Below are 16,391 nucleotides of genomic sequence, written 5' to 3'. Positions count from 1 at the left end.
AACCAAGGTTAGAGAACACACACACACACACACACACACACACACAAAACCCACAGTTCAACTCCGAGCTATAATTTTTCTTTTCTATTAGTATTAGAAAAGCTCCAGCAGTCTCAAGTGAACTTCTATGGTAAGGCAGAACACAGGTACTGTAGAAAGTGCTGTCTCTGACATCATCAAGATGTTTTGATATATAAAATATTTAGATGCTTTTCTTCAGACATCAGGAGTAATCTACCGTAGAACAGTAATAGTTCATCAGCTTTATACTTTGAAACTCCAGATCTCCTGGTAAGGCTAAAAAATAATCAAAGAGAGATTATTTCATTGCAACAACTTTTAGAATAGAATTCTTTATTGGCCAAGTGTGATTGGACACACAAAGAATTTGTCTTGGTGCAAATGCTCTCAGTATGCATAAAAGAAAAGATACATTTGTCAGGAGTCAAGAATCATAAGGTACAACACTTAATGATAGTCATAGGATACAATAAGCAAATCAAATCATATTAGGAAACAGTCAATATAAATCATAAGGATACAAGCGACAAAGTCACAGTCATACAATCACAAGTGGGAGGGGATAAGGAGTGATGAGAACATTAATAGTAATAGTAGTGCAGACTTTGTAAATAGTTGAACAGTGTTGAGGGAATTATTTGTTTAGAGTGATGCATTCGGGAAAAACAAACTGTTCTTGTGTCTAGTTTTAGGATACTTCTATACCTAAAGCAGCATTTGGAAAGCAAAGCAATTGGCAAATATAGCATATCTCTGAATTGTCCACGTGGTTTGCACCTTTTGTATCCATTTCAATCATTCTGGATATCATAGCATTTCATATATATTCATTCTCTTCAAAGTAGTTTTTTTACTCTGTTGGTATTCATTGCCATCTCAGTTGTTATTTGTTTGCCTTTGAAAGAAACTTTTATTTTTGAAAGCAGGAAAAGCTTTTATTAAATGTCATTTCTTTCTACAAAGTTTGCATAATCTTCATCAAAGACACAGTTGGCTTCTTAAAAGAAAAAGAGATAGCAGCTGCGCTCCTTACATTTGAGTATTTCTTGTACAGATTCATCTGTGTCTAGACTCATATCTGAATTTGTCCATCTGTGAAAGTTTGTCATAGGTTTAACTTTGAGAGGTTATGAGTCAGAGACAGGTTCGTATACAAATTCCTTCCAAGTGGAAATTTTGTTAGAAAAGTATTTACAACTTAAAGAGTTTAATTTTCTTTTGATATGTTTAGAAGTTATTGTAATTCTTTAGTTTCTAATATGCATTTTTATAGATAGTCCTTGTTCAGAAAAGCTTTGTAGTTATCATGGTAATAAAAAACTTTGCAATCAGTGCCTGTATTTAATCTTCACAGCACCTAACTCTTAGTAACATATGCACCATTACAGTCAGTTAATACCAATTGTCTGTGCCCAACCCATTTTTTTTCTTTTTTTCCTTTCTCACAGAATGGAGAGATTGCTTAAAAAGTATCTCTTTCTGAGTTGCTTTTTTCCATAGTGCAGGGCTTCCCTAAAAATTGCTAATTTCACGTTAACAATTTCAGCCTTATGACCTTAATTAGTTGGCAGCTACTTCTTGAAATTGACGATATCTTAATCAGTTTCACACTAGAACATTCCTTTCCATGTGTATTCCCCATTGTGTGCCTGCCTACCCTCTTATAATCCATTCCTCTCCAATGAATATAAATGTAAAACTCCTTGTTTATTATTCTAGCACTAAGATGAACATTTCAAAGATCAGAGGAGTGGGAAAAAACACATTTGTGGTCATGTAATTTTTCGCATAACCACTTCTTTGTTTAGTGGCAGAATTATCAATTCCAATTGCAGTAGCTAAATGATAACTACTTGGATCTTAACTCTTTCTATGGTTGTCTGTTATCTTTTAAAAAAAATCTATATTCCTATCATATTTATAGGTTCATACTGTGGTCCACAATTTATAGCTTATAATTCTAATTCTATAGTTTTCAGTATTTGTAACCTTATCCTACTGTATAAGTTGCTCCAAGTTTTCATCAATTAATCTTAAGTCATCAATTTAATCTTTGTTTTTTTCTGTTTGGTTTATGACCGCCCAACCCAATTCACACTTAAATGGCTTCTGGTTGTAAATATGGAGAGTTGAAACAAGACTCTTGTGAAAAGTTTTCACTGCTGTCAGATACTTCAGGTAAGGTATCTTAGGTTACTGAGATCCCTCCTGTAATTATTTTATCTGAACTGCTTGGAGACATGACTACACATGGGCCACTTACTGACACTTTAAATGTTATCTCTGGGCTTCTATCTGAGTAAATCAATATCTAGACTGTGTGCATAACACATGGGCTTTAGTTGCCAAGATCTGAGCAGCAAAAAGAATTAGTGGACTTCCTATTGCTCTCTTCTCTTTCACTGCAAACTTCTTTCTTCTTTCTTCATCTCTAATGTCTTTCATTCTCTGCCTTCTCCCATCATCACAATCTTCTCTTTAAACACACTTTTATAAATGTCCGTTTTCCAGAAAGAATAATGGCATATTAAAGAGAATGGGGATGCAGGAAAGGAAGGATTATGAATACTTTAGTCACTATGCATCCTTCCACATTTTTTTCTTCCAAAACATTTTTCTTCTTCCAAAACCGTTTCCAATAGACTTTGTGCAGCTGAGTTCTGCTAGCATCAGCCTAAATGCTTCTTTTGTACAACCTGACTATAAAGAAAAAAGAGCTACTTCTCTGACCTGAAAAACTCATTATGAAATGTACTGCCTTGAATATTTCATTGCATTTGCTTATGCATATTTGTAGCATAGTTTTGAAGGCTTAGAGGTCAATGTATAAATAAACTGGAACAAAAATATAAGTGCTTATATACCACAATATTAAACCCCTCATAATTAGAATTAAAAAAAATACTTATCCATCCTCTCTGCTAAAAAATGCCAATGCAAAACAAGTTCTGTGAATATTAAGGGTTAAAACAAATAGGCAACTGTTTTGGAAAATAAGACATTAAGGGAGATAGGATCTCACTGAGATCTTCAAATGCTGAAAGACTTATCAAAGAGACTTGTTTTATTGCTTCAGAGCAGCCAATTTCTCCAATCTAGTACCTTTTGGATCTGTGAGATTTCAGTGCCTACTTTTCTATAAAACATGCCCTATTGGCTGAAAACCATGGGAATCAAAATCGAACAACACTAGAGGGCCCTATGTTAAGTCAAAATCTCTGAATGGAAGAAAGGGAAGTGACAGATGCAAATTTAATGGAAAAAGAACATTCTTAATTGATGGTATTTGACAATAGTACTAAATTGCCTTGGGCATCTTTCGATTCATTTTTGCTGCAATGTTTAATTAAAGGTTAGATGGCATTTCTATATTTCAAGATTTCTATGCCGAGTAGGTATTGCTTTGAATGTCTTTCCAATTTTTGAGTCTCTCCTCACTTATTTGGCAGCCTTCAGGGCACCCTTCAGAAGCTGTTTTCAAAGCCTTTCCAAGTTTGCCTGGCACACTAGCTCTGTTAAATTCTGTGAAACATTTAGAAAACATACACATGCAATATCTGTCCCCACCTCACCCCATCTCCCTTCTTCAAAACAGCTGGAGATCTTTATTTTCCAGAACTTACGGGCCACAGACCCAACATATCTGGGGAGATGGGGAAAGCTGCTTTATCATAGGCTCACACAATTATTCTATTGCCTCCTATATCTAGTAGAAAAATAGGTGATGGAGCTATGATTAATACAGCACGCAACTTTCCTGGAAACATTGTAAATTATATGCTTGAGAAAATATATGGAACATCAGATCATTGACTTCTATTAAGTAGAAGTGAGATGAAGTGACAATGAAAGCAAAGGATAACCAAGATTTGGCTATAAAATATAGTGCATGGCAGAATATTTCAATGGAACTGAAGAATTTATTCTCATTGAAGTAATTTCATGAAATATATGTATTTACATTCCATTAGCATACTAATCTGATAGTTGAGCCTGTCATAAAAGCAGGATAAAATTAAACATTTATTATTTATTTGCAGTTCCATATGTAGGCTAATCTTGACTTATTAAAATTTGTTATCTTCTGTGGGAACAGATATTATTGTTTAGTTCCCAAACCAATTCCCCTGGTCTACACTTTTTCAGTTGTATCAAAATAATTTGATTCTGATTTAGCTGCACAGAGAAAAATGGAAAATTTATTTAAACCATAAATCAAGCCATATTTTTTTTCCTCTGGATTCAGTGCTGCCTACTGCCAAATTTCCCATGTGGACTTCAGCTTCCAGAATTATTCAGCCAGTAGGGCTATTGAAGTTTTTTTCTATTATTTGAGGTTCTCAGATCTGAAAAGTGCATGAACTGGGAAATACTGTCCTATACTGATTTTCAAATAAGATCTAATCCAGCCATATTTGGAGCTGCTCAGCTACTACTGAGTTGGGGCATTCTCTTTTTCATTTAGCATTTATTTTCTGGAATGAGACAGAATGAATTCTCAAGGTTATACCTAATATACCATTTATCTGTTGCAATACACAAGAAGAACTTGTCAGGTTTAAAAAATGTAACTTTTGAAGACAGCAAATTCCAAACTATTTATAAAAGTGGCAATGTTCAAATTTCATTCTGCATAGTATTAACAGCACACTTTTTGAAGTTCTTCTCTGGTTAGCTTGTACAGAACATTTGGCACAGAGAGGATTTATCTTTTCATTTCCTATTCATCCATTTCAGCCCTTGTCAGCCTGTCTGCCTGAGTTATCTGTCTGAGGAAGAGAGATTGATTAAAGCAATTGTTTCACAGCTCTACACAAGCTCATTTAAGCAACAATCTAAAAGCCACATAAATGAAAACAGAAAAGTCATCTAAGAATGAACAACACATGCATGATTTATTTTTCTTCTTCAGAATAAAATCTTCTTCCCTGTAGGTGTCATGACAGTTGTTCCACGCACTTTTTGTCTTCGTGTTCAACACTTTCTCTGGTTCAACACTTCTCTATTCACTCTTGAGAAAAAGTGATGGAGGAATCTGAATTCTGTGAAACTGGTCCCTGAATGAATAATTGAGAGTTATTTTCCCCCTTCCTAGGTTTAATGATAAGCATGTTTCCCTTTTCCAAAAGCCAACTGGAGAAAGTAAAGCTATCATTTAAATTTATAATTTTCATATATAAACGCATGAAAACAGAATCCTAAAAATGGATCTATGCATTAATACATTCACTATCTTTCTTCATGAAACCCAGATTGTTCAAAACTGACTTGTCTTCCCAACATTTTCCAGATTTCTATCTCCAACATTGTACAGGGTACACTTATACAAAGATATGCCTGCAAACGTGGAATAAATGGGCATTGTTAACCTTTGGTTTAATTTTAATGCCTTTACTCCCAACCAGGTAGAAAAAAAATGTGAGTCTTAAATAATAGAGCTTAAAGTTATGTTTTTATATTTATGTTGTTGATTGAGAAGGCATTTATTTGGAAAAGTTAAGTTTTTCACAGAACCATGTTTATAAGTTGGTAGGTAAAACAGCATAGTCAACGCTTTTTAAGGGGCAAACCTCCCACCCCCCAAAAACAATCCTTATAATTTGACTGAATCAAATATTTCATTATTATATTCCAAATTAAATGTTTGTAATTTCAATATGGGCAGAAATGGCAGAAGATAGATGAGCTAGTTGAGCCTTTAAATAACACTAAGACATATAAGCTGTTAGAAACTGTCTTTGTTTGGGAAGATGTATAATACCTTTGTGATGAAAACTCATTGTGAGAATAACAGTAGGTAAACAGGATTTACTTCTTACCACACTGTAAGCAGACTTTGATGGTTAATATTCTAAACAAAGAATAATGGGTACTTTTAAGAGCATTCACTTCTTTATAAACAGTGTAAATGTAATTGTCAGACACAAAAACCAGAAGCCAAGATTAAGTTCATCAAAAGCACTATGAGTTTATTACATGCAGCCTGCACAAGAATCTGATCTACTAACCATCAAGGCAAATTGGCAACAGATAAGAGTCAATTGACTTCAAGGGAGGCTGGACTTAAGTCTCTTTCAAGCATGTATCAATGCTTGACTTCTGATGTGTTTGATCCCATCCTCAGGCTCAGCCTGGTCATCTTCTACAGTAATTTGGTCATGATGCTCAGGAGCATTGCTATCTGTCTTCAAACTTTCTTTCTTCAAAACTACAACAAAGTTGTAGTTTTAAGCCCATTTATTTCATTTGCTTGTTTAGGAGTAAGTGTGTGCAGTTTGGCTGAATCTTATTTATTATGTTCATAGCTACCATTCTGTGCCCTGGCAATATACTTCACTGAACACAGTTGGAATTGTTTCTGAATAAGCATGCAGAAGATGGCACTTGGAAAGATTTTGTATTCATTTTCTGCACTAGGAACCAGCAGAGGATCCTATTAACCTTAATAGAACATAGTAAATTGAATGATACCTTAGAAATACTCCAACAAAAGGGCACTTGGGCCAGCTGAGAGAATAATTGCCTTAATTTCTATCCTCTGTGGAAATATTCATGTTATACTTTACCAGAGAGCTGTCCTGTATTTGAAAGGCTGCTCTCTTTGAAAGATTGTTCAGTCTAAATCTAGTTTTTAATATAGTCATAATGAGGAGAAATATATGATTTTTGACAAGAAAATAACATATAGTTAGTCTCTTGGGTTGGAAAAAGATACATTGTAATGCAGTTTGTCTATAGATACAAGGGTTGTTTTGCAATCCCAGTTTAGAGAATTGAAAAGAGGAGAATTGAAGATGGGGCAATTGTCATTACCTAACCATAGGTAGTATATCCATGGTCATCTCCTTAAAAAGGTAGTGTTCCCTTCAAGATTACAGACATTTGTACTCACAGTGACAATGGCCTGGAGTCAGGCCCTCATTGTCTCCTTATTTACCCTTAGAAGCCAAGAGGGATAGGGATCTAACCCACAGGTGACATAGTTCATATTATCAAGTACTTTCTATACTTTCTTAGGATCAACTGGTTCAATCCTTATCTGTAAGGATTGTAAAATGTCATCCTCGGCATCTCTGTTCACTAGCTTTCATGAATGAACATGAATGATTTTATCTGCACATGTTCATCTTACAGTGGCCCATTCTTCAGGTCCATTTTTCTCTAAAAATAGTCTGCCTCACCTTAAGAATCAAGCTGTTAGCAACAGTTTCCAAATAATTGCTTTTTTGGCTAGATTTTCACTGCTAACAGAATATGAATATTTAGTCATCAGTCTGGCATCATTTTGAGGGCAAAGAAAAGTTTCATGACATGCAATTTTCCATTGTCATTATATATATTTCCTGTTGCTTTATTGCCATGAATTTAACATAATTAAAGCTTAAGTTAGGTTTTTACCTTAGGTTTAAAAGAGATTGCAATTATATTAGTATTCCCTAGGCTATCAAACCCAATCAGTCATTTTTCCATTAAACATATAGTGGTCAGACACTAACACTTGAGGAAACACCCATAAATATATTTACTAGGAGTACACCCAATTGAGTCCTGCTGGACATAATGCTAAATAAGTAAATACAGTTTTGAAAGTTGTCAGAATTACTGGATCAGAACTTGCCAATAAAACATGACTATAGAACTTACTGTGTGTGTGTGTCTAATAATAATAATAATACATTTTATAATTAAAAGATGGAGAGGGAACAGGGTTTGTGGGGAGAGTGGGATCTACTATTGGTCCAGCATAATACTCCCCCATTGGGGCAATATTTATAAAAACTATGGCTTTAAGTATTAAACAATATGATCTTTTGTGTTTCACATCCCCACTGTATTTCAGTTTTTGCAGTTTCTGACTTTCTTTTCCTTCATCAGTAACTAGATGTCCTGAAGACTTTATCTGCATCATAAGCATCATCATTGCTCCAAAAGATTCACAGCTCTTCCTTAGTAGGCAAGGAAGGTGAGGGGAATGCCACCAGACCACAATGGTGCGCAATGTTGTTGACTATTTTATATTCTCTATCCATGTAGTTCTAATGGCAAAGTACAAGAATAGTTTACCATTGCCTTCTCCTGCACAGCCTCCAATTATTTTTTTAAAAAAACTCTTGTCATCAAAATGCTCACCAGCCTCTGGAATCTCTTTGTATCACTGTTGCCCAATATACTGTAGGTGACTGCACTGGGCTAACAAAAAGCAAGCTATGTTTCATCTGATTATCAAGTGTGTGATGTCTGATGTCAAATTATCTCTATTATGTAGTTTTGTATGTATAATTTTTATATTAAATGTAAAGATTTCTGCACTTTCTGATTGTATCGTAAATAATAGGATTCATTTGGCCTTCCATTTTCAATACAATTATATATTTAATGTCAAATCCAAATACTGCCTCTCATTCTCTAAGCTAATTTGTTTTAATGAAAATTCTGCTAGCCTCATAGAAAGACAACTTTTTCTATAATTGGGCTGTGCTATATTGAGTTAGTAAAAGCTTATGGGTTAATTTTGCTGTCATTGTTAGTAGTAATGAATTAAGGCTGAATGCTTAATTTGGAGGTTCATAGAATTGCTCAACAAATATGACGCACTGATAGCCTATATTTGCTTTTATCAGTCCTAATAACAACTTGGGTTCTTTATATTGTATATTTCTATTGATCCCTGAGTTCTTCCAACCCTTGATTGTTATAATTTGCGGGGGGTATGATTTTTCTTATTGCATTGCTTACAAAACCTGTTATAGTTTTTGAAAATCCAAGGAATTCTCTTGGATCAGAAACTAATCTATTGTCTATTTCAGCAGAAAGCTCTGCTGATTAGAATATCTTATTGTGAATCCAACTTCCTTATGGTTTTTAATTTCATTCTATTTTTAATTTAATGTGTTGAAGTGGCTTTGGTATCATATTGGGGAGAGACTTGTTTAATAAATTACCCCGACAGAATTGGTTCCCCAGATTTTTGGAATTAATGAGACTCAGGTAATTCAAATGTCTATGGGGAATCTAGTCAAACTCCAGGTTGTGGTTGTCCCAAAGGTACTTTAAAAAGGCAACTGGACTTCCTTGATTTTTCTTGAAGACATTGCTGATTAATTGGTGGAGAATGGAAATGATTTTTGTTCTTTGCTGTCAGCTAGTCATTGACACTCAAAAGACCCTCAAAGCTTCTTGGGTGATAAGTGAAATATCTTCAAGAAAAAAATGAAGAAATTCATTACCTTTTAAAACACCTTTGAGAAAGGTAATTTAAAGTTCTACTGTAAATCATAACCATCACCATCATCAAGCATTTCCATGAACAACACAACTCAAAAGAAGAAAAATTCTTCTTAATATAAACACACCTTGAAGCTTTGGTTTTCCTGGACTACATGATGCAGAGCCTTCATAGTTGAACATATCAACATTGTTGAAGTAGAACCACCAATGGTTCTTAAAAATGATATGTATTTAATTAGCAACCACAATGCAAAATTCTATTCTATTCTAAAAGCATAAAACAAGATGAAGCCAACACTGTCAATTCTATGAGCCTCTAAAATAAGCATTAAGCCTTAATTCATTACTACTAGCAATGACAGCTAAATTAACCCACAAACCTTTCTGAGAGACCAGTTGTAAGAACAAAAACTCTCTTTATAAAGCTAGCAGAATTTTCATTAAAATGAATTAACTTCCAGAATGAGGGGCAATGTTTGCATCTGAGAGTTAATATACAATTGTATTGAAAATGAAAGGGCAAATGAATCCTCCTTTTATAGTTTGAAATAATCAATATTCCTTTGTTAGTACAGTATTTCCAAAAGTCAGTGATTACAAGCCTTTGAACTGGACAATATATAACAAATACCATAAAGATTCCTACACATTGTATACTCTCAGAAACATCCAGGTTGAAAAAGTATTTCCAAAAGTCAGTGATTACAAGCCTTTGAACTGGACTATTAATATATAACAAATGCCATAAAGATTCCTACACATTGTATACTCTCAGAAACATCCAGGTTGAAAATACTATGTTTCTTTTGTTTCAGATTATTTTATTTATATTGGAGGATAGCCAGTCAGATCTTAAATGCTATGCACAGCTGTTCCAGCATAGGGTGCGATTAATGCAAACTGTAGAATGGAATGGAATGGAGTGGAATGTATTTACATTAAACTAAATCAGAAACATTATATCAGAAAAACTATTTCATATATTAACCAATGATGTTATAGGCATCAATTTTGAGAGAATAAAAATATGCATGCTTCAAAAATAATCAGAAATATTAGGACTGTACATGAGCACAGTTTACCAATGCTATTCATTAAAACAATCTGCTTTTTGGCTTCCTTAAGTACTAGGAAGAAAATGGGCATTCATTCAAGTTAGTGTGACTCCTAAAACAGTAGCATTTTTTTCCCAAGCTACCAAAGAAGCATGCTGCACTTCTGTTAGTGTGCATAGTTCAGGAATGGCTGTGGTTCTTTTAAAGCATTCATATAGGTCAGTGATGGTGAATATTTTTGGCACTGAGTGCCCAAACTGGAATGCGTGTGCATGTGCATACATGTGCATGTGTCAGAGCACCAAAAACATGAAGACCAGCTAGCCAGTGCATGCATGCCTGTTTTATGGCTGTTTTTCAGGCCATTTGGGGGCCATTTTTAGCCTTTTTCAGGGCAAAAATGGCCCCAAAATGGCTTGAAAATGGCCCCAAAATGGCCTGAAAAACAGCTGAAAAAAAAAAAAACAGCCTGAAAAATGGCCTGAAAAATGGCCTGAAACCAGCCTGAAAACCAGCCTGTTTTTTGGCCATTTTCTGGAGCTCTGGCACCCATGAAGACCAGCTGGGCAGCACTCTGGAAACCAGAAGAGTAGCTGGTGAGAGCACACATGTCCACAGAGAGGGCTCTGCATGCCACCTCTGGCACATATGCCATAGGCTCACCATCACGGATATAGGACATATAGAGCCATGGGGGCACAATGGTTAGAGTGCAGTATTACAGGATGACTGTGCCCACTGCAAGGAGTTTGATTGTCACTGGCTCAAAGTTCATTTAGCCTTTTACTGGTCTGAGGTTAATAAAATAAGGACCCAGATTTTTGAGGGCAATATGCTGACTCTGTAAACCGCTTAGTAGCAAAATGTAATGCCATTGGACAGCATCATCATAAAACAAAAAAAAATAGAACAAATAAAAATTAATAGCCAAATGGAACACAGTATAGTGATATACATATAACTTGGACTTTTAAGTTATAAAAAAGGTTAAAAATCATCCTTTATTTTTTTCCCCCTCTTGTAAGGGAAGAAAGTGACTGCAACTACTGAACAGACTCCTCTGGTCTACGACTGTAATAAAATTCAAAATTCAAAACCACTTACAAAGGGCTATAAAGCACTATGAAGCAGTATATAAGTCTAAGTGCTATTGCTATTACTATTCCTATACACTGTATGCGTATGTGTGTGGGTGTGTAGTTTAGCCTCTTTTGGAAATAGAAGATAGAAATACCCAATTTTAAAATTGACCAGGAATAGTTGCCACATAATTGTTCAATCGGTTTGTCCACTGTTACGATTCTCATCATGTTGTCAAAGAATATCTTAACTGACAGCATACAAAATAAATTTCACTTTGCCATACAAAATAACTTTCACTTAATAAGAATGCAGTGTTTGGATTTGATATCTCATGCTGTTGCAGTATGGGAATTCCATTTGTCTAGTAAAGGTAAGGTTGAAGCTCAGAGACAATTTGTTATTTTCCACATACTTATTTTTCCGGTATTTCTTGATGTCTAGGTAAAGATTTTGCAAATTAAACTAAGTCCTAGTAAATATTGAAGGCAGCACTACATGCTATTTTAATATTTTTAAAATTTATAGATATAATTAAACATGTAAACATATATATTGTTGCCTATTTCACATAGTGACATTTGCCTGCCAGTAAGTCCTACTATTTCAGTAGGACCTTTAAGTAAGCAGATTGGTCAGCCTTTATACAGCTTTAGATATGTTGGGACTACAAATCTCAAAATCCTTAGCCAGTGTATAGTGGGTTGGGAAAAGCGGTTAGAGCATTTGTCACAATGTACTTGAAGGACTGCCAAAGTAATGGCAACGTGCTCAGAATGCAGAGTAACAAGATCTACGGCTGGCAAATAGCCTGTTGCTTGATTTATAGCATGCCTATAAAGGAATGGCAGGTAGGACTGATGAAGATGCCAGCAGAGTGAAATAGGATGTCAACAGAAGATAGACTTCATTGGAATCGGCTAGTTAAGAAGACTGCTAGATCTATGCTTCAGACTGTGAAACACAGCAGGAGAAAACATCCTGGTGTTTTAGGACTGACTATCTGAAGCTTCTGATTGGAAGGGGCTTGTTTGCTTAAGCAGAAATCATTTCTCTGCAAATGTATATTTTATTTCTATATTTTTAATTCTTATTTATTGCACCATTGTGCAAGATGAACACCAGGACAGATCTCTTTCAGGTACACCTGCTCACATTATTTTACCTTTAATGAAACAGGGATTTCCTGTTGCATTTAGGGTAGCATTTCTAAATGTAACAGGGATTTCCTGTTACATTTAGGGTAGAATTTACATTTAGGGTAGCATTTCTAAATGTAATTCTGGTCCTTTGTAATTCCACTACTACAAAAGGACACCACTTTACCAAAATTCAACTAAGATGAATTGATTTAAGCAATATATAAGCACCAGGAAAAGGTCTTTAACCTGAATTTTTATAGTCTTACATAATTGCAAGTGTGCTAGATTTCTGTATTAAAGTTTAATTTCAAATTCACCACTGTTAGTTAACTGTGAAATGGATATATATTTTCTTAGAATTGAATATTGATGTATTTGGCTTAGAATCAGAAATTTAAAAAGAAGGCAGAGTTAGTCTGTTGTAGACAAATCAATTAATTTGCTGGGAAATTGACCAACACTGTTTATTTGTAGTTTCCTTAAATTGGGGAACTTGGAGTAGGGTTGGGCAAGTTTCAAACAGCAACCCCCCTCTTTTTTATTCTAGAGCTCTGTTCTGAAAAGTTGGCAACTGCTTACAATGGATTCATTATAGTTAATAACACTGTTAAAACAGCTGTACCTTTTCAAAAGTGGTTCTGATTTGATAAATAGCTACAAGATGTTGTACTTTTCCCCATGGAAGATCCAAAGCATTCCTTCCAAGTTAAGAAAGAAGCTCTATTCTGAAGTCCTCTAAACATCTTTGTAGTCATGCAAACTGGACAAAAATTTCAAAATGTGAATATGGGTTACAAAGAAAATAGTTTTAAGTATATAATAAAATCCTATAAACATATGCTATAAAAGCAGAGGTCCTCAATTCCAGTCCATAGACTGGCACCAGGCCTCAGCATGCCAGAAACCGGGCCACTCAAACAAGCAAAGCCCTATCCATGAGATGCAGGCAGCACACGAAACCACGCCTCCTCCAGTCCACAGGAAATTCTTTCTCCACAGAACTGGTCCCTGGTGCCCAAAAGGTTGGGGGCCTCTGCTATAAAGAGAATTGTTAGATTCTCCTTTAATGTAATGTAGTTTAGAGATATTTGCCTTCTGAGATTGCCAGATATATTCTATTGTGTGATTTTATTTCAGTGTTTTTGTAGTTGAGAATTTTAGTGTCTTTGTGTTGTGTGCGTGGGTGGTGTACTCATATCCTTACCTGTGAATCAGGTTTGACTCCTGGCAACTGCCTTGGAACAGTCCCTGAAGTGTTCTTGGCAGTTGCCTGCTTCTTAGGAAGGCCAACAAAGCAAATATATACTATTGTATTTTATACCAGACTCAGTTGTGATGTGGTCTACAACACACACACAAAAATGAATAGAGTGTAGTAAATATTTTATCATGCTCTACACAACACTACTTGAAGGTCATGGTGATGGTGAGGTTATTAAGAACCCACCCAAAAGCACTTCAGCAAACAACAGAAGCCTTCTATCACCAGACTGTAGTAGAGCTTACAGTCAATGTAAAGGCAATGGTCAGAGATGTAGAAAAGCTCTGGCTGAGCAGGTGTATTTTCTATGCAGAAGATCATATTTGGTCTTCTGACCTTTCTAGGCAGTGATAGAAAAGTCAAATCAATGGCCTGTCCATCATCCAGTTTTAATGCATGCATATAGAGTCTAAATAATGCTGTGGTCCTGACTATGTCTTCCTCTGACTCATTAGTGATGGATTCTTCATTTTTCAGTGGATATTTCAGGCTCTTCTGAGTGAAATAAGATGGGAAAATGAAACTCAGCCTTCTTTTGGGGAGGGGAAAACTCAAACACTTTCTTTCCTGTCTTTAGAAAATTAACACATGACTGTGGTCAACTGTTATTCATCTTTCTTGAAGACCCTTCTGTGTGATCTGGAACAATTCCCTAGTGGATGAGAAGGACAAAATATCATAGAATATAAATGTTGATGGTAAAATAAAAGTGTACATAAGCCAGCAGTTAAGTCCTTTCTTAGGATAAAGCCTAAAGCCAGACTGTAAGTCAGCCCTGAAGGCACAAATCAGAGGAGAGGGGGGAAAAAAGCAAGCAAGCAAGCAAGCAAACTGCTAGGTAATTATTGTCCTGAGATACCATAAACCATCAAAATTGCTGCTATCTGGCCAGAGCTAAAATAATTCTTTGTGATCCTCCATTGAAGCAAGCACTGAATGCAACAAGCAGCATTCCCTACTCCACCATATAGCTAAAAATGCTACTGCTTTTTGTTATACTCCCAATCACAAGGGTAAAAGTATAGACGTAATCCTCATTTTGGGACTTTAATTGGGACTGTCAATTGGTTGTTAAGCAAAGAGATCATGAAGTAAAACTACAACTGTGCTTATGATCTTACTGCTTTCATTTGTTTTACAAACCTGCAAAAGTTGTAAATGCAATGACTGGTTGCAAGTTACTTTTTCATCACTGTCATAACTGCAAATGGTCACTAAACAAATCATTCTCTAAACAAGAACTGTATGTACACAGTATAATTTGCAGACATTAAATGTAAATGTATGACTGTTGTAGAGTACAAGAAATCATGTATTGTGTTCCTATGGATGTACTAAATAACATTATCACAATCTTCTTCCAGAAATATAAATCTTTTTTTTTTTGTCTTCAAATCTCATACTACTTTATAGGTGGCATAAGCAATTTATAGAAACTCAGGCAGAAACTTCAACTGCTTATGAAGAAGAAAATTAGTAGAGAATCTAGGGATTATGAATGCTTAGGAACACAACATGCATAATTTAAACAGCACTTTAATATGCCTAATAGCAAAGTAAGTAATAGAACCTTGTGAAACTATCTTACATAATATTGGTAGTGAACATAAATTATTGAGATTTGAAGTGTGGAAAGGAAATGTAGAGGGCATATGTTCTTTCTGAAATAATAGGGAATTTAAGCCTTGGTATATGCCATATTTGAATCAGTTATAATGTACAGATGTAAAGAAATATAGAGATAACCTTGAAGAAGGATTGTGTGGGTGGTTATGTAAATACCAATTGGGCCCTGAGAAAGAGGAAGGTTTGGAAAGAAAATCAAGATTATACCACCTTAGTTTTCTGTGACATAAGAGGGAAAGAGACAAATTCTCTCAGGCTTTCAAGATTCTGCTGTTATAATCTACAACAATAAACTAGATTTTCAATAGTCTCTATTAGTATCTGTTTCCTGACATTGATTTAAAACTTCTTATACTTTAGCTTTGATTTAAAGCCACTCATACTTTATAAAATTATAATCGTAAAGTAACTTGAGAATGAGCTCTGGTAATTTTTTTTTTTTATGAAATCAGTGTATTAACAGAACTTTGGATTTGTTCAAGGATACGTATATTTATTAGATGAGTAAGGTAAAGTTAGCTATATAAAACTACCTCACATTCAACTTGTTTTACTTCTTCCATACCTCATAGAATCAAAATGATTTCTCCATTAAAACTGTCATGTTTTATTACAGATTTTGGAAAACTACAAAGCTATACTAACTTTTAAGAAGCTGCTGTACCTCATCTTTAAGAAAATTTAGTGCGTTATTTCTAACTGGTTGCACATCTTCAGCTTTGCACTCTCAAGAAATAGAATACTAAGAGCACAAACTAGATTATCCTGAAGGATAGTTAATGGAAATTGAGGGTCGTAAAATCCACAACTGTGTCTTTTGACATATATGCTGGGTGGATTTGTAACATACAATCTACACACTTCTAGAATTTAAGTATCTTCCTTTTAGAAAAAAAAACGTGAAATTAATGAAAGACATTTAGATGCCAACTGATTGAAAATCTTTCTATTTTACCTGTTCGAATTAATGTGATGTTT

At 34.9% G+C, this 16,391-nt stretch overlaps 1 protein-coding gene across 3 annotated transcripts in view; it reads left to right on the top strand.

Annotated features, from left to right (window-relative positions):
• KCNIP1 (potassium voltage-gated channel interacting protein 1) overlaps positions 1–16,391 on the top strand; it is a 369,601-nt gene that overhangs the window by 29,115 nt on the left and 324,095 nt on the right. The gene's annotated exons all lie outside the window — the stretch shown is intronic.

Source organism: Pseudonaja textilis, chromosome 2 (genome assembly GCF_049901715.1).
Source record: "Pseudonaja textilis isolate UNSWEBS1 chromosome 2, rPseTex1.2, whole genome shotgun sequence".
Lineage (NCBI taxonomy): Eukaryota > Metazoa > Chordata > Lepidosauria > Squamata > Elapidae > Pseudonaja > Pseudonaja textilis.
The sequence above is the reverse complement of the archived record's forward strand: the minus strand, read 5'-3'. Positions and strand labels throughout refer to the sequence as shown.